The following is a 25,688-nucleotide window of genomic DNA, read 5'->3' as shown; positions in this document are numbered from 1 at the left end:
CTCTCCTCAGAGCTTGGGAAGTCGGAAGAGAAAAATATTGTTTCTCCTCTTCCCTGGATGGTGAAGCGGCTTCTTGCTCTTATCACCCTGCTGGTGACAACCATGGCTCCATTCCAGAAACCTTCACTGAGCACGTGCTCCGTACCAATTCCAGTGCGGTTCCCAACTCATTCGTAGGCCTGAGCAGGGTGCAGGCGGCACTCGGCCATCGTGGACTAGCCTAGCCCAATCTCTGTTGCCAAAGAAGACCGTTTGTCCTGTGGCTGAGTTGTGTGAAACCTCACATGCCTCATGTGACCTGCTGCTTTTACAGTTTTTAGCTTTCTGGTCCCCTCAAAAAAAAAGCCATTGTTTTGAATTCTGTGCTTCAAAAGATATCTGCTAAGGACTTGTGCTATAATGATGGTGATGGTTATTTTTAGTCAAAATGTGGCCTAGAACCTGCTGTGCCCTCCCCACACCACGTCAGTGCTGGTCTGCTCCTAGATGGCCCCGGCCTCCACTGGGGGGCTTTCCAGCTGCTGTGGCAAACAGAGGGTCCCGGAGCAGCTCTGGTGGCATTTTCCACGGCAGCTGTGCCCTCACAGCAGGGCCCGTTTGGATCTGCAGAAAAGCTGCGAAGCCAGAGGGCTGCCTGTCAGGGGACCTGGACCCGCCTCAGCCCAGCGGGAGGCTGAGAGGCACGTGAGGGAGGAGGGACAGACCCTCCTCAGGCAGACAACCCAACAGTGTCAATACGCCTCTAGAAATGAACACATGGAGACATTACATGTAAGGGGCAGCCCCCGTCTAGGTGAGGCCACTCCAAGTCCCGGGGAAACTGCCCTTCTTCAGGCCTCACAGTTCAGTTCCTTGGGGTCACCCGCTCCCGCTGCGAGCCACCAACTGCTCTTCCAGGGCACGGTGTTCTCAGCCGATGCAGCCACTCTGGGCAGACACCACCTCATCCATTGTGTGATGGGCAGATGTTGCAGAAGCAGCCTCCCCAAGCCAGGCCTGCGGGAGCTTGGCCTCCGATGGGCCCAGCCTGGGGTCACCCGGCAGCCTGGCCTCCTGGCAGCCACGGTGTAGGGAGCTGCCCTGGCCCCCCTTCCCTCCTAGCCAGTTGGTGGTGACTCACCTCTGGTTCCCAGGAGTGTTGTTATTTTTGGCCCCAGTGTTATTAAGATTGTGTCCAGATTCCCTGAAAATCAGCAGTTAAGGAACCCAGGGTCCCCCAGTGAAAGCATGTAAAAAATCAGAGGGCCAGAGCTGGGTGTCCTGCAGAGAAGGCCAGCGGCTCCCCCAGAGTCTTCTGCCCGTGGAAGGGAGGCTGCCCTCACCTGGGGGTTCTGTGTCCTCCAGGCACCTCTTCTGGGCAGCCTGCCTCTGGAGGACTCCTGCCCCCCAAACTCAGCAGCCGGTCAAGGGGGAGAGGCGGGAGGCGGCTGCTCCTGTTGCCTCCCTGCAGCACAACTCTCCGAGGGGCCGCCCCTGCCTTGCTCAGGACCCCGAGGGGGCCCCTGGCAGGGACTGTGCTGACCGAGGCCTGGTGAGTGGGCCGGGCCTCCCCCCGGGCAGAGCAGGAGCAGGCGAGGGTGCTCCTATAATCTGCCAGCGCCAGGCGGGCACCTCCCCTCCGCCCGGGCACTGACCCCCCGGGGGCCCGATAGCAAAGCCTCTGCTGCCGATAAGGCCCGGCCGGGCCCAAGGCTGCAGGTCCCTGGCCCCAGACGTCCCAGGCTCCGGCAGAGGTGCAGTGCCTCCGGCAGCCCCACCTGTTCCTACAGCACGACTGCTCTCGGAGGAATCCTGGTTAGGGACTGGCATGTTCTCCCAGATGGGCCTCGGCGGAGTGAGTTCTTGAGCAGCTGCTCGAAGGGGCCGGGGTGGTGCTGGGGAAGGTGAGGGGCCAGGAGGGGGCTGCAGCCATCTTGGGGATGTGAGAGCCAGAGCTGTCTGTGCGCGTTCACCTGGGGCCCTGCGCCCCTGGCTCTGTGCTTTATAATAACTTGAGCCCTCATTCGCTTTGTTGCTGAAGGTAGCAGGTGGCCACTGCTTGACTCTGTTAATCCAGTTCATATTTTTTACAGCCCGGGATTTGCTGTCAAATTGAGTTCCATCTACCTGGGTCTCTGAATTATGTTCTCTCTGCATTAGGGATTGGAGAGAATAATCTTTGTATTACATTCCTTCGGTCTGTCTATTGAGAGTCTAGAAGCTTTCCTTTGTACTGAGCAATGCATTTTTCAGGTGTGTTATCACAGGCCAGTGGCCTTGAGGGAGGATAAGAGCACATGTGAGGGCTGCTCTGCCTGGGGTCCTGGGCCACCTCCATTTGGAAAGGGGCTTGTTTGTTTTCCCAAAGACCCACAAAAGCCAGTCACCTCATTGCCACACCTCCTCTCTTGAGACAGTGAACTTTGGATTTGTGTTGTTAACTAGAGGGAGAAAAGTCTAAGAAAGAAGGGCAAAAGGTGGCTCTGGGAGATAGGGTCTGAAGGATATTTTTAAAGTGGTGATGGAACGTTACAAAGCCCGCCCCCCCCCCCCCCACACATTCTCCCTGTAGTGATAGGACATATCCTGTGTAGCAGCATGGCTGGCTGTGCTGTCTTTCACGTGTCCTGTGGTGCAGTGAGGTTCTTGGTTTTGGTGGTGGGTTCAGAGGCCAGAGTTGGACACCAGGCCACGTGCTCAGAGGGCCCTAGTTTAGTGGCCAGGGGGGGCATCTGCTCCTCCACTCGTCTAAAAGTCTTTGGGTGCAGGGGAAACAATATTAAGTGGGAATTTCTTTTTAGTGGTTTGGCATCTTCACAATATGCTTTCATGAGGGGGAGGGTCTGTGGAGGAAGCCTGGACCCCTGCTTTTAGTCCACAAGCAGCAAGAGCCAGGTTAAGTTCATCTGTCTTTCCTCTTCACTGGGCAACCCTAGGCCACAGGTGCATTGCGAGTCTTGGAGGCTGCTCATAATAGACCTCAGAACGCAGGGAGGTGACCGAGTGGTAGATGGGACACGGGAACTGTTTCCAGACCCAAAACTAAGCCTGATGCTTTGCAGGAATAAGGAATGGCTTATGAACGAAATGTTTAAAATTAGCGTGATTACTTTCACTGACCAAATAGCCTTGGGAGAGCCACCTTTCTCTCTCTGTTTCTTTCTCGGGGAACTGTGTCTGCTGTGAGGCTGAATCTGAAAGCATCAGAAAAGGAAACCAAGGCCTTGAGAGTTGTTTTTATAAGCAGGGTCACATGAACAGCTGACCCTTAACTTCAGGGATCAATTATGATTAGTTTTTAAACCCAGGTTACCAACCCTTACCTGAAAATGCTTTGGCCAGTGTCTTTGCAAAATCAGCTGACACATTTTGAGTTCTAAGTGAAATATATTTAGAAGGGCAGGTTTTTTTGTTGTTGCTGTTCACAAAAAAATAAAAGAGAGAAAGGAAGAAAGATAATAGAGTGCTTCCTGAAGGTGAAGTAACTGAAAATCTTTGGCCTCAAGGTCTGTTCGACATTTAGCAAACATCCACCATGTGCCCGCCTGGGCTGGGCCCTGTTGTCGGTGGTGGGAGCGCAGCAGAGAGCAAAATGGACACAGATCCCTGCCCTGCGGGGCTTACGTTCCAGACTGAAAACAAAATAAATGAGTAGTCATCTATCAAAAGCTGTGAAGTGCTGCGAGGCGGGAGCAGACAAGGGTGAGAAGCGTGGGGAGGGCTGTGGTTTAAATAAGGTGCTCAGAGAGAGCCGCAGGGGGCTCACGCCAGCTGTTGATTTTCAAAGTTAGATCCCACGTGACCGTGAATAAAGATTACAGTTTGATGTCAAAAATCTTAAATATTAAACTTTGTTGCTTGTCAGAAGCTACAGATTTCTGTTACATCGTCCCTGTTGAGATGGATTACCTTAGAATCCAACAGAATTCGTGATTCTTGTGTGTGCTGTCCATGTCAGGCTCCTGAGGTATTGGGTTGGGTGCTTTTCTTTCTGGCTGGCCCAGCTGGTTGGATGACATCTTAGTCGGGGCTCCGTTCTGTGGGTGGCCAGGATTTCTTATGTCAAACTGCTGATGATTGTGTTTGTCCCTTGTGATTTTTCAGGAAACTTTTGTAAGATGGCTAGTTCCATGTGTTATGGGCGCTGACAAACATGATGATCTTGGTTAGCAGCATTCTTAGGAATAAAGAGGGGCCGGTCCCCTGGTGTAGCAGTTAAGTGCATGCGCTCTGCTGCTGGCGGCCCGGGTTCGGATCCTGGGCGTGCACCGACGTGCTGCTTGTCAGGCCGTGCTGGGGCGGCGTCCCACATCAAGTGGAGGAAGATGGGCATGGATGTTAGCTCAGGGCCAGTCTTCCGTGGCAAAAAGAGGAGGATTGACATGGATGTTAGCTCAGGGCTAATCTTCCTCACATACAAAAAATAAATAAATAAAAAGAATAAAGAGTATTGTTTTTCATATCTCCTAAAAATAAAAACAAAAGAAACCCATTGAGCAAAGACTTGAAGGAGGTGAAGGAGAGCGCCCTGCACAGCTCTGGAAGAAATAGCTAATGCAAAGGCCCTGAGGCAGCCATGTGTTGTGGGAAGAACCGGGAGGTTGGTGTGGCGAGAGCACAGGGAGGAGGGTAGGGTAGGAGCGGGTGAGGTCAGAGAGGTGGCAGGAGGGAGAGATTGGGGAGGGGTGGGGTTGCAGAACATGTAGGGCCTTGCACACCATGGTACAGACATTACTTCTCCCCTGAGTGAGACGAGAAGCATCACACAGTCTCGGGATGGGACAGGCACGTGGTATGATCTGACTTATCCCTGTACCTGTGACTTCCCTGTACCTGTGACTTCTTAATGCCTTTGAAACCAAACTCCCAGGAACAGGCTACCCACTGGAACCCCTAACACACTTAGTGTGGCAGCGGAGTTCTCTCTGACTCTAGTGCAGCTGTTCTCAGCCTTGTCTTCTCTGGGGTACACGGGGCTGTTGCTGACATATCTACACATGATGTATTTCACGGCCACACCTGGCTGTTGATGATCCCCTTCTCCCTCACACTCTCCAATTTAATGAGAAAATAAATAGTGCCACAGACGCTCTTTACCTAAAAAATTACCATGGGTAAAATTAAAAAGGAACCAGAAGCCACTATAAAGTCGTAATTTGTGTGCAGTCCAGTAACTTGTAATCACAGCTGCTGATGATCCTTGGTGTTTCCTTCGGACCTTGGCGTGGATAAAGCAGACTGCAGTTCTAGAACACCAGCTGTCAGGAAGGCTGACGGGGCAAGCATGCGACAGCAGAGTTGCCACAGAGGGGGTACTTGGAATTTGCTCGAAGTTTTAAATAAGTACTAATGGTCTTCCTAGAGGTGGTCCTGCTCGCCAGGATTCCTGCTTTACACACGACCAACGTGGTTTTGTAGAAGGGTGGATCTCACCGTGTCACTCCCCTGCCTTAAATCTTCCATGGCTTCCCGCTGTTCTTAGGAAAGAGTCCAGACTGCTCACCGTGACCCCTCCTGCCCTGCCTACCCATCGTTCCCGCCCTGCTTCCTATTCTGTGCTCCCACTGGAATGGCAATTCTGGAAAGTTTTATATTATATTTGTAAGCTCCACACAGGGGCCTTGTGCTTGTCCTGTTCACTGTTGTATCCTGAGCACGCAGCCCAGGCCTGGCACATCAGAGGTGCTTGTTAAATATTGGTTGCATTAATGAATGAACAACCAGTCACTTGCAAAGACCCCCACAACTGATTACTGCTCGCTAGTTTGGTCACAAATCTGCAGTTGACAGTCACGGCTCTAGTGGTTTGTGTGTATGACTTTTTAGATACTCTGCTCTTCTGACCTTTTTAAATCCACACGATAGTTTCTGCTTCCTCTGAACTCTCCTTGCACTTTATTGGAACCTCCCTTAAGGCCCTTCTCACTTTCTGCATCTTTCCATGTATTTACATATGTGTCGTCTCCTACAAGCTGGGGGTGGTGGGAGGAGGGCAGCAGCCCTGCTGACTCATCTTTGAGTCATTTCTCCTGTTTTCCCCTGACATCGACCAAGGTCTTGAACTTGGGGCTGAAAAAATATATTTGTTAAATGAAGTAATTTAAAACGAATGAATGAGTCTGGGCTCTTGCTTCTCCTTCATTTGCTCAAAGTGGGAGCATTGACTGAGTGTTAGGAATACGTTGGGTTGGTTGTTTGGAAAATAAATCTCCAAGAGGGCTGTGTGCAGAAGTCGGTGGTCACAGCCTACTGCCCCAGCTGGCCGGGCATCCCAGCTTCCCTGACATGCCCAGTGTGGACTGAGGTCGGCGTGAACCTGCTCAGGGCAGTTTCTGAGTTTGTCATCATTTTCTGACAGGCAGTGACAACCAATTAAAGATCTAGTGAGAAGTAGAATTGTTTTCTCCCCTGCCTCTCGCTCACGCTTGACCACCATGGTCCCTCTGTGGCTTCCTCTCCGAGTCGAGGCTGATTTATCTTCTGAATTTACTGTCACAGCACCAGACGGAAGGCGCATTAAGGGAGGAAGCGGTCCCACTGCTGATGGGCCTGACCAACCAGCTGCCGAAATCTATTAGCCTGGAGGGGAAGGTGGTGCGGGATGGAGACAGGGTGGATTTCTCACAGGGAAACTTGCTTATGGACAGATTAGTCAAGACAAAACCAGCAGACAACCCCTGCCCCCAGCCCTTCTCTCCTACTCGGGGGTTGGAACGTGTGTTCCCTTCTGAGAAAGCCGCAGGTCCAGTTGTCACCAGGAGACAGAGAAGGCAGTGGGAAGTCTGTCTGGCCCTCCCCAGGATGATATTGGTCCGAGTGCTGCTCTGCCCTTTCCAGGAACAGATCGTGAAGCAATAGTTGGTAAGAAAGAGCACCTGGTTTCAATTCCTGTGGGAAGCTAGTGCCTATAGAAGCTGAAAAGAAGCTGGCTTTGGTCCAGCCCTTGCAGGATCAAGGGTGATGATGATTTGCAAACAGTGGAAGAGATTCCAGCTACTCAGAACACCCATTCTAGACCCCACTCCGTTTCCCGCTGTGGCAGTCTCTCCTCCTGCTGGGGCGGAGTCACAGTGTGTACCTGTGGTTTTTCTTTTCTCCACAGGGAGAGAATGGCTAGGGGGATGTCATCTCTAAGTCCCTCTGGGGCTGGCTGACATTTCTGTCTACGTGGTGTGATTTGAAGGTCCCAGCGGAATCCCCTAGTCCTCCAACACCTTCACCACCGCTCTGCTGTGAAGCCTGAAGTTCCACCATTAGAGATTATTCCTTAGGTTCTTAAAGGGGTTTTGCTCTCTAAAAGTCTTCTATTAATTGCATACACGTAAGCCTTTAATAATAGGATCTGCAATCATATAGATGCAAGGAACTAATTCTTACCTTCGTGGGATTAGTCGAAGATTAGACCAAAGCAGGGAGTGGAACTTAGGGCAGGTCCATGGAATGGGACTGAGAAGGGGCGAGGTGCTGATACAGTGGGGTTGAGGGAAGGGAAAGCTCCCTTCCTTGCCTAGGACAATGGCTGGGCCTAGGATGCCTTCCCAGATATTCCCATATCCTGAGGTCTGGGTTCCAGACCATCTGCCTGTCACAGTGTGGAGCGTGCAATTTGATAAGTGATGTTGGACGGAAGGTGGTAATAAGGACTAGTGATGGAGTTACTCAGGTTCTGAACACCCTCCTCGGGCACACACTGGCCAGGTGGCCATGTGGTCAGCCCAGGAGTTGGTGGCCCCAGTGCCTGGGGCTGATAAAACCTGGCCTCTCCACTAGACTTGCAAACACCATGCAGAATAATACAGTTTTACAATATACCAAGCATAGCACTTTCTTTGCATACTTCACCTTAATGTGATATTGAAACCACCCTGCGAGGCAGATATTATCATCATCACCTTCCAGATGAGGAAACAGGCTGAGCAGTTAATTAACTGGCCCAAGTTCATGGCTAGGTTCCCTACTCAGGTGTGTCTCCTAACAGCCTATAGGCGGATGCTCACAGGTGCGTATCTTCCTCCCCTCACATACTGGTTGTGCTGAAATTATTATTTTGTATGCCTGTCTCCCCACTACTCTGCACTCCCAATGCCCACACTGTACAGTGCAGTGGACCCCCCCAACAGCACTGAAGGCCAATGATCTGATTGCAGTGGTCCAGCCAGACCACCGGGGTTTAAATCTCTGCTTTACGCTTTCTAGATGGTATCCTTGGACCAGCTGTATACCATCCCTATACTTTCATTTCCTCGTCTGCAAACCGGAGACGATAGTGGTTGTCCTAGAGTTGTTGAGAGGAGTGCATGAGACTGGAGCCTGGCGTGTAGGGAAATGTTGGTTGTTATAATTATTTTGGAATCACACATTCTTTTCTAGATCAATAACTTTCACAATTCTAAGAACTTGGAAATTTAAAAAATATCTTTCTACCTTCAACATACCTTCAATTCAGGTCAACAGAGTTTATTGAGTAGGAAACAAGAATAAATACCCTTAAGAAGTGGTAAGTGTGAGGCTGGAATGGGGAAGAATTCATTCTGCTCGTCAGGAGACGAAGGGAGTATGTCAGGGAAGCTTCATAGAGGAAGAGAACTTTGAATGAGCCTTGAAGAATCAGTAGCATTTCCCGGAGTTTGGGAAGGCGCTGGCAGCAGAGAAAGCATGATCAGAAGTATGAACTATGTAGCAGCACCCCTTGTGTCTGGGAAAGGTGCATGGTCCAAGTGTTTAGGGACAGGTGGGTGGTGGACGGAGAGATGAGGACGGGAGATGAGGATCAAGAGGTAGGGAGGGGCTAGACAGTGAAAGCTTCTGAACAGCAGCCTAAGACTTGGGACTTTATTCTGCAGTGTTGGGGAGCCAGCAGAAGATTTTGAGTAGGAAAGTGTCATGACGAGAATGCTCACTCTGGCAGGGTTGAGGAAAAGGGTCATCGGAGTGGCAGGGAGTGAAAACTGGTTGGGAAAATAGTGCCACTCTCCAGGTGAGAATTGATGAGATCCTAATGGAGGGGACTGGCAGACAGTTAACCTATCAAGTAACTACTGTGTACCAGCCATGATGCTATGTGATTTCACTCCTCAGCTCATTTAATGCTCACAGCAGCCACACAGGAATTACCACCAATGTTACAGATGAGGAAATGGAGTCTTGTTGCAGTCAGGAAGAGCAAAGAAATAATCTTGTTGTCTGGGGATATCCACAGGCTGCTCAGAAGGGAGCCCCAGTGGTCTGGGATCGGGTCCTCAGCTTGTAGTCTCAGTAACTTGATTTTGAGGCACAGGGGACAGCAGATTTGGGAACTGACTTAATGCTAATCCACTCACAAGAGTGGTGTTGACATCAGCCTGCTAACTTTAAAATGAGAGATGTGACTTCTGTGGTCCTCTGTTGTTCTTTTGTGTTCTTGTTCACTTGTCTTCTCTGGTCAGTGAATTCCATCCCATTACAAAAATCAAGCTGGCAAGTCGGTTAGAACTGTGTTTGTAAGTGTGCAATCAGAGAAGCAGGGGGTGAAATACTCTTGAAGAATGTGTCATCAAGACTGTGGTAAAGCCTGATGAGCCATTCATGCCGCACAGCCAAGAGCACACATTTGTTACAAATTGCTGAGTAAACAACATGGGAATAGAAAATGAGTCTCATTGCCCGTGTCAGTGCCAATCCATTTGGTAGCAGCTGCCTGGGATGCTGTGTCGAGAACGATTCTGGAGCCACTCTTAGGCTTACGGGCAAGAATGTGTGGTAAATTAGCAATCGTTGCTGGGGCGCCAGGTGGGTTGGGCCTGTATTGGTTGGAGTGTTATGGTAGCCATTTCTGGGCCATGGTTTTCTTTTTCTTCCTTCTGTCTCTTCTTCAAATGGGCCGTAATCAGATGAGCCATGTTCTGACTGCTGTTTATTTGAGAGGCATCCAGTCTTTCAAGGAGACTTCTGAAGCTGACTAATGTTATGTATTATGTGTTTATTTTGCTGGTTAGCTCTCAAGGTGATATTATGTCATGTATTTCAAGTTCCTTATCTCTCCTAGCTACTACTGTCAGGTTCTAGGGGGTTAAATTCAGATCAGAGAGCCAAGAAGTGGCAGTGTCTACATTCAGACATAGGCCTGTGTGAGCACAGAGCCTAGCTCTTCCCCTTCCCCCCAGTAAAGCAATGGCAGTGGAGGTCTTTTCATGTTCTGGCAGTGGAGGTCTTTTCCCATTCACAAATGTGTGTGAATTGCCATTCTATATCACCTGTTAGAATGGAGCTTTCCAACCCAATCTCCCCAAGCTTTTGATAGAATCACTAACAAACAATGACTGTTGGCCTCCAGGCTGGGCCTGCCCCTCCAGCCCCATCTCTCTGTGCCAATCCAAATGCTACCCATCCTTTGGGCCAGAGAAGTTCCCACCGTCCTCTCCAGCTCTCACAGCTTCCCCATCCTCTGGTTCCTTAGGCGATGGCCCTCATCTAGCAGTTGGTCCATCTCTGCTTTGGGATGGCTCTGGCACTAAATAAATACTTGTGGAGTTAAAAAAATGAATGAGCATTGAACACCAACTCTGACTTGTGTGTGTGTGTGTGTGTGTGTGTGTGTGTGTGTGTGTGTGAAACGTGGAAAAGTGTCCAGGTTGCTGCACTGAATGATTAGGTGGGACTTGTTACACCACTGCCTTTATTCTTCTCCTCATGGAATCCCTCATAGGAATAGCCATTTATTAGAATTGCCGTCTTTCTCAGATGTGGTTAAAAGACATTTGCAGAAGGAGTGATGAACTGACGGGAAGTTTGGATTTTCAGGCTCCATCTAAATCGTCTTCCTATGGGGTTTTGAAAAACCACTTAATTTTGATGTCCTTGTTTCGCCTTCTGAAAAATGCAGATAATCGCACTTGGTACTGATGACCACAAAGGAGTTTGGCTCAAGTGCTGCGTTAGTATTAGCAGGTTGATCTGAATGTCTCAGGCATAGAGTGATATTTAAATAGATGCTCCAGGATCAGGGTAACTGTACCGAGCCCTTTCTCTCTACTCCATTCGTTCACAGCGTGGCCATTAGGAACTTTGTCTCTAGCCTTTGAATAATGGGATATATTTGGAGCAAGTAGTGCCTGGGGCAGCCTTAAATTGTTAACTAAGGGTCTTTGCTTTGCTTGTTTGCATCTAATTTTGTTTGTTTGTGTACCAATAAAGGTGCACCCTGCTTAGAGACATTGCTGATGACTGAACTGTGGGGGGTCTCTCTCCAGGGTCTCCCATGGCTCGGTGTGTCTCCTCTCCAGGCAGCTCTCAGGGCCCAGTGGCAACATGCAGGGCTGCCTGTAGACTCTCTTCTGTCATGCCTTTCACACATGGAGGCCTGCGTCTGAAATTTTCCTAACTCCCTGATCTCCATCGTGACTTCCCCTCACTCCTGTTCCTTCAGAGTCTTGCTCCGGAGCATTTTCCAAACTGATAAGTAGTTACTGAGAACCTGAGATGGGCAAGGTCCGGTGGGGCTGCAGATATGAAGCAGCCTGTGGTGGCTGCTCTTAAAGTGCTTACAGCCTGGAAGGGGAGATGAAGCACGTACATAAACCACTATGATCCCAAAGAAGAAAGGAATTTGCTGCAAGGGATAGAAGGCTTTGGAAATTCAGAAGAGAGAGAGAATATTGCAAGCAGAGGAAATTAAGGGAAGTTCCATGGACATAGTACCTCCAAGTTGGCTGTAAAGGGACAGATGTGATGCAGGCAGTCAAGAAGGGAGGGAGAGGGAAACACGGAAGGGCCCCAGAGGGAGAGGACAGCATGAGGAAAGACCCTGACCGGTCAGTGCCTTTCCAGATTGGTTCAAGGCAGGGGAAGAAGACAGGTCTGAGATCAGGCTGGAAACTTAGCTGGAAAGTGGACCATGATGGGCCTGGGAATGACCTGCCAGGGTGTTCAAAGGACCTGGACAGCGGAGAGGAGCAATGGAGCCGTCAGACCAGGGAAATAGCAGGATCCTGGCTGCGGTTCAGGAAGCTGACTTGTGCATCACTGTAAGAGGTCAAGAGGCTTGGAGGGAGGGGAAATTCGGAGGTGACTGCTGAGTGGTCCAGGTGAGAAGTAACGAAGACCCAATCTAAGGTGTTAGCGTTAAAATGGAGAGCAGTGGATGGATGTGAGCGATCCAACTGAGAAGAGGGAGCTGTCACTAACACTTCCTGAGCCCCATGCCAGGCCCTGTTCTGAGAGTTAGAAATGAGTTTTTACTCATTTAATCCCTATAAGGGCCCTATGAGGTCAGTGCATGTTACTAGATAAGGTAGATAAGGAAACTGAGGCATGGAGATATTAATTTGCTCACAGCTACATAGCAAGTATGCGATGGAACTAGAATAGGAAGCTGGGAAAGCCGGCCCCAGAGCCTGGCTTCTGAACTAGTACCTTATTCTGCTTTCAAATGAGCGGCAGGATGGGAGAATCAGGAAGAAAAGCCGAGGCTGGCCTCACTCCTCCCGGGTCACGCGGTGGCATTTCACCTGGAACTCCCTGGAGCCCACTGGCCAAACGCTTGATTCCAGGGGTGCGAGTATTTGGCCATGTGGCAGGATTGCCGCAGGCCCACCTCTTGGACCCTTCATATCACCCACTCTGCCCATTCCTTCAACAGAGCCTCACTTTTGTTGATTCGCTGCGCACAGGGCTTTCCCCTGGACTCTAAAAACCAAAAGCAAAACCACTTCAATAAGCGTGTATGCACCTGAACTCAAAAAACAGATGCAGGACAGGATGTTTACTTCATTTGCAAAAGCCTCACCATGGGGTTCTTTAAGTATCTAGCTCCCAAGTGCAAAGGAAAATTATGATATATAAAAACTTTCATGGAAGGCAAAAAAAATGCTTTGAATAAATTCGGATATACTGTGTATGCTAAAAGTAAAAATGTTTCCAATTTCCTCCTTTTCCTTCATATTTTCAGTGAATTTAATGATAAACATCAATCACCTAAAAAAAAAACCCGTGTGGTGGTGGTGGCACTGAATTGTATTACAGGGCTTACTGCAGAGATGAAATGTAATATACCAAAGCTCACATGTACGAAACAGGAAAATTATGGAATTGATTAACAATATCCCAAAAGGATGTTTGGCTGTAAGAAGGAATTCACTAAATACAGTTAGCTATTGCATTAAAGTTCTTTGTTTTTATGTTGTTAGTTCCTGGGGACCAAGGAGGCTGGAGGGGGCCAGTTAGGATGAAAGAGAGTGGGGCAGAGAAATATAATGAAGTGTTATAAAGCTTAGCTAGCTGGAGATCAGTCAGAGGGAAAATGACCAGCCTGTCAGGAAATGTGTTATGTGAAGGAAAATAAAGAGTTTTAGAGTCAAATACCATTGGGGCACATTGGCTTCAACACCACTGATCAGGTTTTCCCCAAGCCTGCTCAGAGCTCTAACGTGCTCCCTTGTTTTGTGAATCTCTAAGGATAAAGTCTGCATTTCCCACGTTTACTTGCCCAGTGCACCCTTGGGGTGGAGTGGGTGACATAGCACAGGGCTGGTGTTCCTGGGAACGCACTTTGGAAAATGTGGTATCAGGCTGCATTGACAGGGTGGCATTCAGATTTTCATTTTAGGAGAGACCTTGATAATTGGAGCACGTAGGTAGGCAGGAAACCACCAAGGAAAAGGGTATGGAACCATGGCTGGGAGAGACCTTGAAGGAACAAGGGAGAGAAAAACACTAGAGAGTCTGAAGGAAAGTCTCTAATTGTCACAGGGTGCCCCTGGTGAGAGCAGAGACTCACCCTATGGTGTTCCCAAGGTCAGGACCAGGAAACGGTGGGTAGAAGTCAGGAAAGCAGATTCCAATTTTATATGAGAAAGAACTTTCCAACAATTAGAATTCTCCAAAGAGGAAAATTTCTGATCAAGAATAGGCCTGTCAAGAACTTCCAAGGAAAGTCAGTTGCATGGACCAGGAGAAGGACTTGGATGACCTTGGAACTGACGACTTTGAATGCCGTGATTATAAGATAGACAACTCAAAGAGGAAATGGGGTTTGGCTAACAAAGCCCCACGTGCTACATTCACTTCTGTGCACAGTTACTTTGCTAAGCGTTGACTTATCTAAACTCATGTAATTTCTTTCTTCTCCTGGGTCTGAGGGCCTCGATAGTTTGCATGGTTGGCTTAACAGCTCTCTGTGGAAATGAGAAGATCATTCAATCAGGGGAAATGGATTCAGGATGAGCAAAGGAAGTTTTTCCACTGTGGATATTTTAGGAATGCCTATACATCTAGTATATGCAGTAGTTAGAAATCTTGGGACTTTCTGATCAGCTAGTGTCTAATGATCAAGTCAACAAAATACTTGAAATCTTATAAGCTGAATAGGATGGAATTCTTTCATCTAATTTAGGATCCAGATTTATATCTTATAACTCCAAATGTGTAAGATGAAATAAAAATTAATTTACACACTGTCCTATATTTTGATTCAAGTAAAATGCTTAGAGTTTGATTCACCAAGAATCCAAGACCACCCAAGATGGTTCTCAGCAGGCGCACCTCTCCCTCCCACGTTAGGAAATGTTTGGGGGGCGGAGAGGGCCTTATGGATATTTAGGGACAGGCCCCAGGATGCAGCGCTGACACTCGCTCAGTATGATGCTCCCTTTGGGAAATAAGATCTCGTTTTGTGGAGGTGGAAACTGGGGAGCGGAATGGTTAGGTGACCTGCTTGCAGTCACTCACTCGTTCGTGGTGGCAAACAGATAAAGGGAGAAACGTGGAGGGGTGACATTAGGAGGCCAAGGATAACAGCTTCGCTCTCCCAGTTTTAAATACCCACCCAAGAAATGCCAGGCGCATCCTCACCTGACACAGATGAGCTTTCCTACAACATACCCAGTTTCATTTTGGCCCTGCGTTTTGGCCTGGAGTTTGCATGTTTGGTGTAACAGCTCTCTAGGAAATATTCCTTCTTCCGTGAGGTGGCCCCATAGCAGGGGTAGACTTTTTCAGAATTGGAGTGGGCTGGGGGACAACTTAATATCTGGGGTAAGAGGGTGTGACAGGCAGGTCCCCTTGCCAAAGGGCTCCTAGGGCCCTTGGCTAGTGCCAGGTGGGAAGAGGTTGGTGTTGGGCATATGAAGAGGCTCTTCTCTCTAAACTGAGGACTCAGCAAGTAGTGACTGAGCTCCTGTTTTGTACCTAGCCGTTTAAAATCCCAGTGACTTAAATCCTTGGGTTTACTTAGCTGCCGTTCCCAATTTGGCCAGAGTTCTTTCTGACTGCTTTCTTGGCCTTAATTTGGATGGGGTCAGCCACCCAGGCCCCAGCTGGCTACCTCATGCAATTGAGTTGCAAACAGCCATGGATCCCTCAGCCCCCACTCAGTTTGCTCCTAGCCCCCAGCACTTGTTCTCACCTCACTAGCCCCGGACTCTGGGATCAGACCTGAAGTTGACGTCTGCCCCCAGCCCCTCTTGGCCTTGGAGACCTCGTGCCCTCCCCTCCCTGCCCACGCTCTCCTTGCTCCGTTGGTTCTTGCTTTCTGTGTCCTGAGCACTTGCCCCTCCCAGTAAGGGCAGGGAGAAGGGGCCATCACTCCAGGGCTGAAGTTGTGGAATGTGCTGGACTAGAAGTTGGAAGATTTAGTTTCTGGTCCTACCTCTGCCATGACCTGTATCCTTGAGCCGGTCACTTCATCTTTCCAGACCCAGAGATGAGGGGTGGTTCCCAGGTCCCCAAATCTGTGCCTCTCCAGCTGCAGTCAGAGCCTGTCCCACACTCCTCTTTTGTTGGGATTGGGAATATCCGCAGATATTCCTCTGCGGAAGACAACAGCAGTGTGTGAGGTGGAAATAAAAGGGGGCAGGGGAGGTGGGAAATGTGGTGGGATCAGAGCCTGAGCACCCAGGGCTCAGAGGGCCTGGAAAGGTGGGTCCTGCTGAGTCCCTTGCACCTGTGAGCCATGGGGCACGGTCCCCAGGCTGAAGGCACCTGGCACAACTGCTGGGCGGGGGATGGGTCCTGTGGATCCTGTCTCTTGGATTGCACAACACAGTGCCCTTCCAGTTCGGACAGCACCACTAGGTAGGGCTTCCTGGCCGTGGGTTTGTGGATGGCCCAAAGCTTGCTGACTGTCCAGGAAAATGCAGAGGGCAGGGGAAGGTCGAGGTGGCCAAGGAGATTTGGGGGTAAGGCGCAGAACCACAGATAAATCCCACTCCCTGTCACCAACAAAACTTCCGACTGGTTTTCATCTCCTCTCTTGAGCCTTCCAAATGGAGTCCCCAGTTAAAACAGAAAGGGATGGCTCTCTTCCCAGAGAGGGAGACCTTCCACAAATGTGTAAGAACAGGGCAGAGCCATTTCTTTTTAGCATTTCTGGTTAGGGATTTCATCAGTGTTCTAGTGAGGCACGGTTAGAAGTTAAAAGCCAAAACCATCTTGATTTGTGTATGTGTGTGGTATATTCTCTCCCCAGCCCTCTGTAAGTAATCTGTCTAGTAAACTATACTACATTTGCCTACAGAAAAGGCGGGGAATCCAGCAGCCCTCTGCCCTCCTCGCCATCCTCCCCTGACCCTGCCCCCAGCCCCCGGGGTCTAATGCCCTCTGACCCACTGTCTCAACGCCTGAAGTTGCCATGAGAGTGATGATACACACACACGTGTACACGTGCACACACATACATACAGGTGTGCCCACACACACACACGCATACACACATAGAAACATATGCACGGATGCATGCACACATACACATTCCCTCAAAGTAGCCTGGAAAAGTACCAGAGCCACCCAGGCCTCAGACTCCAGGAAAACTGTACCCTGTGGGCCCAAGAGCATTGACCACTTGGGTGGGAAGAATCTAGTAAAAGAGAGGTGTGTGCTCCTTTCCCCTCCCCCTCAGGGTTGTGGGAGGATGTCTCATCATGGGGAGGAGAGGAGAGTAAGCGGAAGGCTACAATAGTGAGTCACTCGGGTTAACTCAACAAACTCCTACAGGGCATCTGAAAAATGTTAATTCATAAGAATTCCAGCAGAGTCCAAGAGGAAATAATTGAAAGATAGTGGTGAAAAATCGAGAGCAGGTGAACGTGGGCGTCCTGTCGGATCTGGTTAGCCAGCAGCATTCCGGGGAGTCCCCAGGGGGGATCCGGGAGGCCTGTGTCAGCTCTTTGTGACTTCAGCTTCCCTTCTTGGCCTAGGCATAGGGCAGGCACTTAGCAGATGCGAAATAATAATTAGAGTAAGTGGCCTGGACGAAGCACTGCTGTGGAGCACACCACGCTGCCCTTCGAGAACAGAGACCTTCCCAGGCTTCCTCTCATCTCTTTCCCAGCTAGGCCTGACATCTCTTTTATTTATTGCTTCCTCAGAGTCCCGAGGCTTTCTATCCTTCCACAGTCTCATCCACTAGCGTAGAATACTTACAAAAGCAGGCTTGGCTCCAGATTGAGTTTAAATCCCAACCCTACCACTTATATGCTGTGTGACCTTGGGCAAGTTTCTTAACCTCTCTGTGCCTCTGTTTTCCACCCTTAAAATAAAGACAATTAGAGCACCTACCTTCTAAAGTTGCTGTGAGGATTAAATGAGTTAACACTTGTAAAATGCTTAGAGCAGTGCCTAGCACATAGTAAGCACTCCCAAAATGTTACCTATTATTGTTTGTCTTTCTTTCTTTTGGTTCCTCTACCAACACTTCTAACCTCTTGTCCCATGGGCATCAGAAGATGCATTGATTCTGTAGGTGTAGAGCAGGGCATTGCAGACCCACCAAGAGGCGTATGTTGGTGATGGGAGAGGGGTGTAGGAGGGCATTAGAGTGTTCCTTGACTGCGTCAAGCTCACCTCTCCCAACCTTTGCAGTTCCAGATACCACAAGGCCCATCCCTGCCTGCCTTCAGGCCTCTGCTCCAGCGTCAGCTCCTCAGAGAGGCCTCGTGTGTCTAACACTGCATCCCACCTCATGCTCCGGCCCTTTTCCTGTTTGATTGATCCTTATGGCACTTACCTCTTTTCCACAGGATAGATATCTTATTGCCCATCTCTCCACTTCCCCTGTCTCCCTTTAGAATGCAAGCTCGATGAGAGCAGGATTTCTGTCTGTCTGTTCAGTGCTGGATCCTGGCTCCTAACAGGCACACAAATACTCTTTGAATGAATGAATGAATCTAACAGCCATCATCTCATTTTTCTCTTTGCATAACATCTTTGTGAGGGATGGCAGCTCCCTTCAACCTCATGGCAGGAGACATTTAAAACTTTAGAAGCTGTGCTATTGTTAGGAATGAATTATTCTTTTACAGAATAATTGCACAATTCCCTAGAGTAGGCATATTTGTTTTGTTGCCTAACATATGTTTTTAATTTACACGTGCTTGTCTTTGTATCCACGTATTCTGTTGGAGGCATGTGTCCTCTTTATCGTCTATAACCAAATACCTGGAACACTGGGGGCTCTAAATAAGCATTGGTGGCGTTGAAATTGACCCCCATGACTTCCTAAAACCTGGCAGTCCTTAAGGTTTGGTTCCACTCTCACTGCTCGATAGATGATTGCCCTGAGTGCTGTGTCCCCCGCTGGTCTCAGCCCTTCCTTTGAACTCCTGGCACCTCTGGTTAGAACCTCTCCCTTGGTTTTTGTTGTACACTGCCATGGGATATCTCTTGAGCCCTTGTCTGACTGAGTCTTTAACCCTTGTACTGTTCTATTTATTTCCCATGGAGCTTTATCTTTCACCTCTACCAGTTTGCAATCTTTCCATGGGTAGGACCATAGAATATACTTATTTGTATCTGCCACTGAGTTCTTAGATTGCGCACAGCAATTCAACAGTTCATATTTGAATGGAAGAATAAATGAGGAAAAGCAGACCTGTTAGTACCACCAAGTCTTGTATTGATAATGTATCTCTGTTACCCTCACCCTAAAAGCACTTGAAGGACTAAAGATTGTTGTGGTTATTGGCAGTGATTTTCCTTCGGAAATATTCGTTGATTGGCATCTTTGTATCTTATTTCAGAAATCCTGGAAATGTCTCTCTCTGGAGGCTAAGAACCAGCTCAGTCAATACAGAAACGATAATGATTTTTCTACTGATCCTTCATACACTGCCCATTTCTCTCATTCTTTCTCTAATACTTAACATTCCTTTATTTAGGAGTTCAACGTCGGGGTGCTGAGAAAGGGATTTTTAAAAGCAGCTCTTGGAAGTGGACTTCAAGGTTGATTTTAGAGTAGAAATAAGGTCCTTAATAAAGTCATAAAATTTTAGAGATGGAGAGAACATCAATACTTCTATAACATTTTATTTCTTTTAAAAGATATGAAGCCAAGGTTTAAAAAAGGGACCATTTGGACATGCTTCATCACTGTGCAGATTAGAAACGTCCAAATGAGTAACATACCTTAGGATTCACCATGCAAGGTGAGGTTTTCTGCAGATCAGCAGGACGGAGAGAAATGCAGATGCGGCTGATGATTTATAGCTTATTTCCTCACCTTTTTTATTGAAGTAATTATAAAAGGGGTGATATAAATACTGTATGAAAAGATATCTGAACGGGAAGCCAGCCAGAATTCATAAGAGGATTAAAGGTAAGATAATGGTCTCTATTCAATTATTAAGAATAATACGATGAGCCCCGTGTGAAATATTACGTGTGGCACCTGCTCTTGTTGCCTTGGTAGTGAAGAGAAAATAGGACCCGGAAGTGGAAGGCAGATGCCAAGGTGTTTTTCAGTGGTAGCTGCTAAGTGCCCTGTTGAAAGGAGTTTAAGAGGATCTCGAAGGAAAGAGCCTGTCTTCCTATTGTCAAGCTGTGAGCAATGGCAAAATTCAGGAGATGGCGGGTAGGCTGGGTGGTAGTATAACTGGGTTTAATCGCTTGGAAGTGTGTTGACTTCAGGAAGAGGAAGGAAACCTCCTCCATCAGCTGGGTCTGCCCCTGACCATCAGGCTCCAGAGGAGGGGAAGAAGCTGCTTCCACGGCAGACGGTCCCCAGGGCTCCACCGCCCTGTTATCCCTCCTCAGGGCTGAGGACCCAGCGCAGCTGGGAGGGCTCAGCACCTGCTTCCTAGAGCTTCTCTCGCCTGGTTCAATAATATAATTGTTACTGTTATAATTCTAGAGAATTCCACTGGAGTAGACTGGGATTAAAACCAACCTCATTGTTTCCAGACTCTCCATTTCCCCAAGCCCTCAGAAGGGACAGTCTCGGCTCAGTCACCCTCATTAAACCCTTTAGGGCGTAGGTTCATATAAACAGGAGCCTGATGTTTCTGCATTGAATGTGCCTCCAATTGGGGGCTGGGGTCTTTTCTGACTAAAGGGAATGGCCAAATCAATAAAGAGTCCCTAATGGCACTCAAATTCCCAAGATTGAGCACTTCCTCCTGGAGAATATTGAATTTCACTTTTGTCATCTACCCTAAAAATACCTTAGGCTCATATAATCAAGGAAAAACCCGAGCCACTCCCTTCACTGTGCTTCAGACGACACCCAAAGTGTCTTAGTAGTCTTGGGGACTTTGGGCAAATTACTTAATGTTTTTGTGCCTGGCTTTGTCTTCTGTAAAATGGGGATAATAACAGTAGCTACCTCCTAGGGTGGTTGTGAGGATTAAATGTGTTAAGACATCTAAAATTCTTAGAACAGTACCTGGCTCATAAATTTTAGCGATTATTGTTTTCAAATCCTTTCTGCTTCCTGCTCTTTCATCTATATCTCACTGTCACTACAGTCAAGTATTATGGGCCAGAGGGCATGGAAGGGGTCACACAGCATCATCTTCCCAGGCCCCAGTTCCTAGTGGATGTCCCCAGATCACCTCCCCTAAACTGGGAAAGCCTTGCACCAGAGGCTGGACAAACTGGGGCGGGGGGGGGGCACAGGCCCTTCTGGAATTCTTCAGGCAGGTCTCCATGTGGCTGGCGCTGGGCCACCATCCTGGTTGTATCCCTTCATGGAGAATTGTTCAAATGAAGGAGAGGCCTGAGCAGATCCACTGGTCAGCCATGCAGGGCTGTCTGAACTGACACTCGGGCATCCTTTAGAAATTCTGGAACCATGGAGTTCACTACTGATACTCAAGCCCATTTGGCAATTTGAGAGAAAGAAAGAAACGTTTTCCATGTTAGCATGTCCCAGTGAGAAGTGAGTTTGATTTTGCAGTTTCTCCAGGGTCTGCATACTACTCTTCTTCCCATCCTCGCGGCTGCAGAGGAAGGTTTCCATGGTGTGTGGAAGCATGGGGCATAGTTGAGTCAGTGGGACCGTTCTGGCAGTGCATCACATGCGTATTTTCCAAAACGTAATTTTCGCCTTGAGTCTGGGCTCAGTGATCAGCAGCCAGGCAATATGTTCTGAAGTCAGTTCTGAATGTAGCCAGGGCGTCCCACAGTGGAGAAAATGAAGCATGGTGATGCGACACGGGCCAGTACTCTCAATGATGGGGGAGGCTTTTAGAATTATATTTATGCACCTCGTGACATCTCAGCATCTTCTCCCCCTCAGCGGAGAGATATGAACTATTGAGGAACTGTCTGCTTCATTGCCTTGGCAGTGAGGAAGCAGAGTTGCTCCGTTGGGCCTGGACTGGCAATTTAGTGCTAATGGAGATTGTGGGGGAAAGGCTGGGAGATGCAGATTGGGGTCCGGATCCTTTCGTGCTGTGCAACCTGGGGTTCTGGGATGGGCAGCACCTATAACTTCTCCCCCTGGGAAGTGACAGTGGTTCCAGGGCTGTTTCCACAGGGCCTATAACAGCTTATGGGGAAATGAACAATTGGGTCAACCAGCCCCAAACATCTGAGTTTTTATTTTTCACTGATGTGACTCATTTTAAAACCTGAATTGACTGGATTTCTTTGGATTCCAATTCAGCTAACATTTCTTGAGCCTCTGGTGTGTGGTCAGTATTATGCCAACACTCACGTGTGTTGTTTTGACCCAGCCAGGCTGAAGGTCCCATTTGGTTAACATAATCCTATTCAACTCAAGAGAAGTATTGAATGCTTCCTCTGTACTGGGCATTGGGATTCCGAGATAAACGCATATGAGAGGATACCTCATCTCATCCTGACTTTCCTGCCCTGGTAGTGCTGGGTGGTCCCAGGACTGCTCAGTAAAAGCATTTGCTTGTTCTCAAGGCATTTAGTTCTGTAGGAATTCTGGTTCTATTTCTTATCCAAAAAGAGAAATGGATACTGAAGCTGAAATTTGTTATTGTACATAAAACATTCTGTTCTCTTCATCTGGTTATTTGATGACAAACAGTGACGTTTGGATCCCTATTGCTTCTCACTATTGGGAAAATAACCCTGTCCCTGGCAGACTTGCCACTCAAGTCACTCCCCACCTTTCTCTCCAGCCCAGGGACAGGATTTCTGGGGTGCTGGGCACAGAGACCACTGGGGAGCTCAGGCTTTGCTTGGCTCCTCCCATTGGCAAACTCTTGGCTGTGGGCTCTGCAGTGCCCGGGGTGGGGGGTGAAGGGGTTCCAGAGCATATGATTTGAAAATTGGAAGAGAGGGATATGACAGATATATTAAAAAGCACATTGATTTTTCATACTGGGAGTGAGGATATAAAAATAAAAAATCTCAATACTGAAAAATGGACCTGGAGGGCAAAACTCTTCCAACTCAAGGGCTCGTGAGGAATCAAATTCCACTGAGGTCATGTCAAAGAGTGGGACTGCAACTAAAGAGATCCCTTTGGAAGGACAGTCAATATGGTCCCAAGAATAAGCCTTGCCCCAGAGGCTGGACAAACTTCGGGGGGCACAGGCCCCTCTGGAATTCTTCAGGCATGTCTCCATGTGGCTGGCGATGGGCTAGCGTCCTGGCTGTGTCCCTTCAGGGAGAATTGTGTGTATGTGGAGAGAAAATCCTAGACTCAGCTAGCTCTCCCCCAGCCCTCACCACCCCCTCCGCCCCACGCAGTGATCTCGGGTTTAATGTTGGCCCTCTCCGGAATCCATGTAGCACCTTTCTCATGAGCTTAAAAATAGACTCCAGGCCTGCCAACCCTCTTAAAAGGAACATAATAGAGATCAGTGCCAGCACTGTGGGACCTGATACCCGGCTTTGATCACTTCCCTAAATAGACCCCACACTTGGGATCCCTTGCTCCAGTGAGGTGGGGCTCCCAGGGCTACCTAATGGGCCACTGGGAGCTTACCACCCAAAGTTAAATAGAAAAACAACCAAGACTCTCTTTTCTCCTCTCCCTTTCTACTCTCACTACTGAAAAGGTTAAGAAGGAATTATAAGGTCTGAAGGGAGTAAGACTGGATTTCTTAGTCCAGTCAACGTTAACAGCTGTAGTGTGTATTCTGTAAAGTTCCTTCCTAATTAATTGGGGAGGGCCAGCGCTGGACGGTGCAATGGTGTCTATATGAGGAATAGCATTTTCCCAGCAGCGATGCTCCTGGTACACCCCTGGGGTGGGTGATGGCTGGCTCCCGGTGGTGTGGCGATAAAGCGGCTAGCCTTTCTCAGTAAAGGGTGGAGTTCCTGGTACCCACCCTTATCAGCCATGCCCAGGGACAAGGGGCCGGGGCAACTCCCTGTTGGGTGAGGGGCAGAGCGATAGAAGAATGGTCAAGAGCAAAGCTGTGCTTGTCAGCAGGCCACCACGCCGCCAGGGGCAGGAATGCTGCAAGAGGAGCTGTCAGACACGGGGCTCAGAGCAGGGCTTCAGCTGTAGACGCAAGTTGAGAATTGTTTCTTCACTGCAGAGAAAATGGAAATTGAAAACCGTGCATTATAAGCCTAAGGGCCCTAGTCGCTACAGCAGGGGATTCCTGGGCCCTCTTCTCGGCCATGGATGTTGACCTTGCATAAGCAGTCGCCCCTTATTTTCCAGTGTAGAAGCAAGATCAGTAACACCCCATACCTCTGGGGGCAAGTTAACCTTTGACAAAAGCTTTAGTTGAGGAGAAGGACGGGAGGGAAGGAGGAAAAGAGTATCCTCTGTCATTTATCGATTACCTACCGTGTGCCTGAAGTGGGCAAGCATTTTTACATTTTTCTCACCATACCTGGAGAGGCGGGTCAAGTTATTTTTATTTTACCAATGTGGCAACCAATGCTCAGAAAAGTTATTTCCCTTATCAAAAGTTACACAGCTCAACTGTAGTGGGCCTACTAACTTCGAGTATCTTGAGGCTTCCCAGAAAAACAATTAGTGCTGTTGGTATTAAGTTAGTTCCAGATCTGAGTTGATTGCAGACAAGGATTAAAACAGAGGAGGAAGAGGGGCCGTCTGTCCCCTAGTTATCTGCAATGGGAGAGTTGTGGTCGTTGCCCTGGCATGAGGTGCCAGGAGGCCCTTCTCTGGAACCCCGGGTCTGCCCTCAGTCTCAGCTCTGATGGTCCTTTAGAGAGGAGCCCGCTGTGTCCCTGCTGGCCGCCGCCTGAAGCTGCCTGTTTCTGTTCCCCTGAAGTGTCCTGGGGGGCAGTGATCTGAGAATCCCGCCCACCTGGAACTCTTTGCTTCAGGCTTTTGAGCAAAAAGAAGCATCCTCCCAGTTTCTGGAAGAGCTAAAGATTCGCAGGGAATCCACGGCAGGGGCCCATAAACCATCCCAGGCTCCCACTCTATCCAGGGGTTTCTGTGTTGCGTGGTGAATTGCCTCCTTTCTTCTCGCCGTACTGTCTCCTCCTGACGGAGCTTAATGGGGCCTAGAGCACAGACTCCACAGCCGAAGCATTCCAGCACTCCATTATGCCTGTCTGCTGAGGGGACTGCAGAGACAGTTGGTAAAATATTTAGCAAGACTGGAAAAAAACCTGCCACGAACCTGTGGATAGAACAAGTGGCCCGGCGTCCTTCCTGAGAACACCTGGTTTTTTCTTTAGCCCGTCAGTTCCTTTCTGGTCCTTTGCTATGGTTTCCGTGACTCTCACTGGCAGATCCCTGGGCACACTGAATCTGCAGGAAAATGTGCGGCCTGGAAGTATGAAAAAAACAATAGGAAATGGGCAAGGAGCAGGATGACTATTTGTTGTCTAAGGGTGTGGGGGTGATGGAGGGTTGAGGAGGGACCCACAATTAATGGGGAAAAAATAATGGCTTATTTTTCTGAATCCCTAGAGCCCAAAGAGACCCTTACAAGTCAATTTAGTTTATCCTCTGCTTCTATTTGCCATATCAAAAGGTGAGTTATCTTTCTCGGCTATCCTGAAGGATGCACAGCAAAGATTCAGCCCTTTATGAGTAATGACTTTTATTAAGCCATATCCCTTACAGCTGGAAAGTTCTTTCTGTCAAATGTAATCCTTCCTGACATTAGTTTAACCCCGTGACTTACAGTCTCCTTATGACTAGTGGAAATGGTGGGTATGTCATCTTCATACATCAGTCAGCAAGTATTTATTTGGCACCACTGCCCAGCACTGTGCTAGTCACATAGGGTTGCCAGCAAGAAAAGCAAGGGAGAGGGATGGGGAATACAGAACAGGGGAACCAAGCTGTGTCTGCCTGTGAGAAGCTTATAACTGAATCAGGGTGACCAGGCTAACCGCACCTGGGAAAGGGCGCCGTATAATGAGTCCCACTCTGGGGTCCCAGGCTCTAGTGCTGGAGGAGTTTGCATCTTAATGGGTATATCCTTCAGCCTTCTCCTCTTTAGTGTCCATCGTCTCAGTTCCTTTAACCTCAGGCCTTACTGAGCAACACGTCTGTAGTTGTTTCCTGCTTCTCCTCTTGGGCCTTGCCTGATTCTTTGCATATC

The 25,688-nt window shown here is 48.7% G+C and overlaps 1 protein-coding gene across 2 annotated transcripts in view; it reads left to right on the top strand.

The window, feature by feature from the left end:
- Positions 1-25,688, top strand: part of ANK1 (ankyrin 1) — a 179,047-nt gene that overhangs the window by 45,972 nt on the left and 107,387 nt on the right. The window lies entirely within an intron of this gene.

Source organism: Ceratotherium simum, chromosome 28 (assembly GCF_057802395.1).
Source record: "Ceratotherium simum simum isolate JZ-2026a chromosome 28, ASM5780239v1, whole genome shotgun sequence".
NCBI lineage: Eukaryota > Metazoa > Chordata > Mammalia > Perissodactyla > Rhinocerotidae > Ceratotherium > Ceratotherium simum.
The sequence above is the reverse complement of the archived record's forward strand: the minus strand, read 5'-3'. Positions and strand labels throughout refer to the sequence as shown.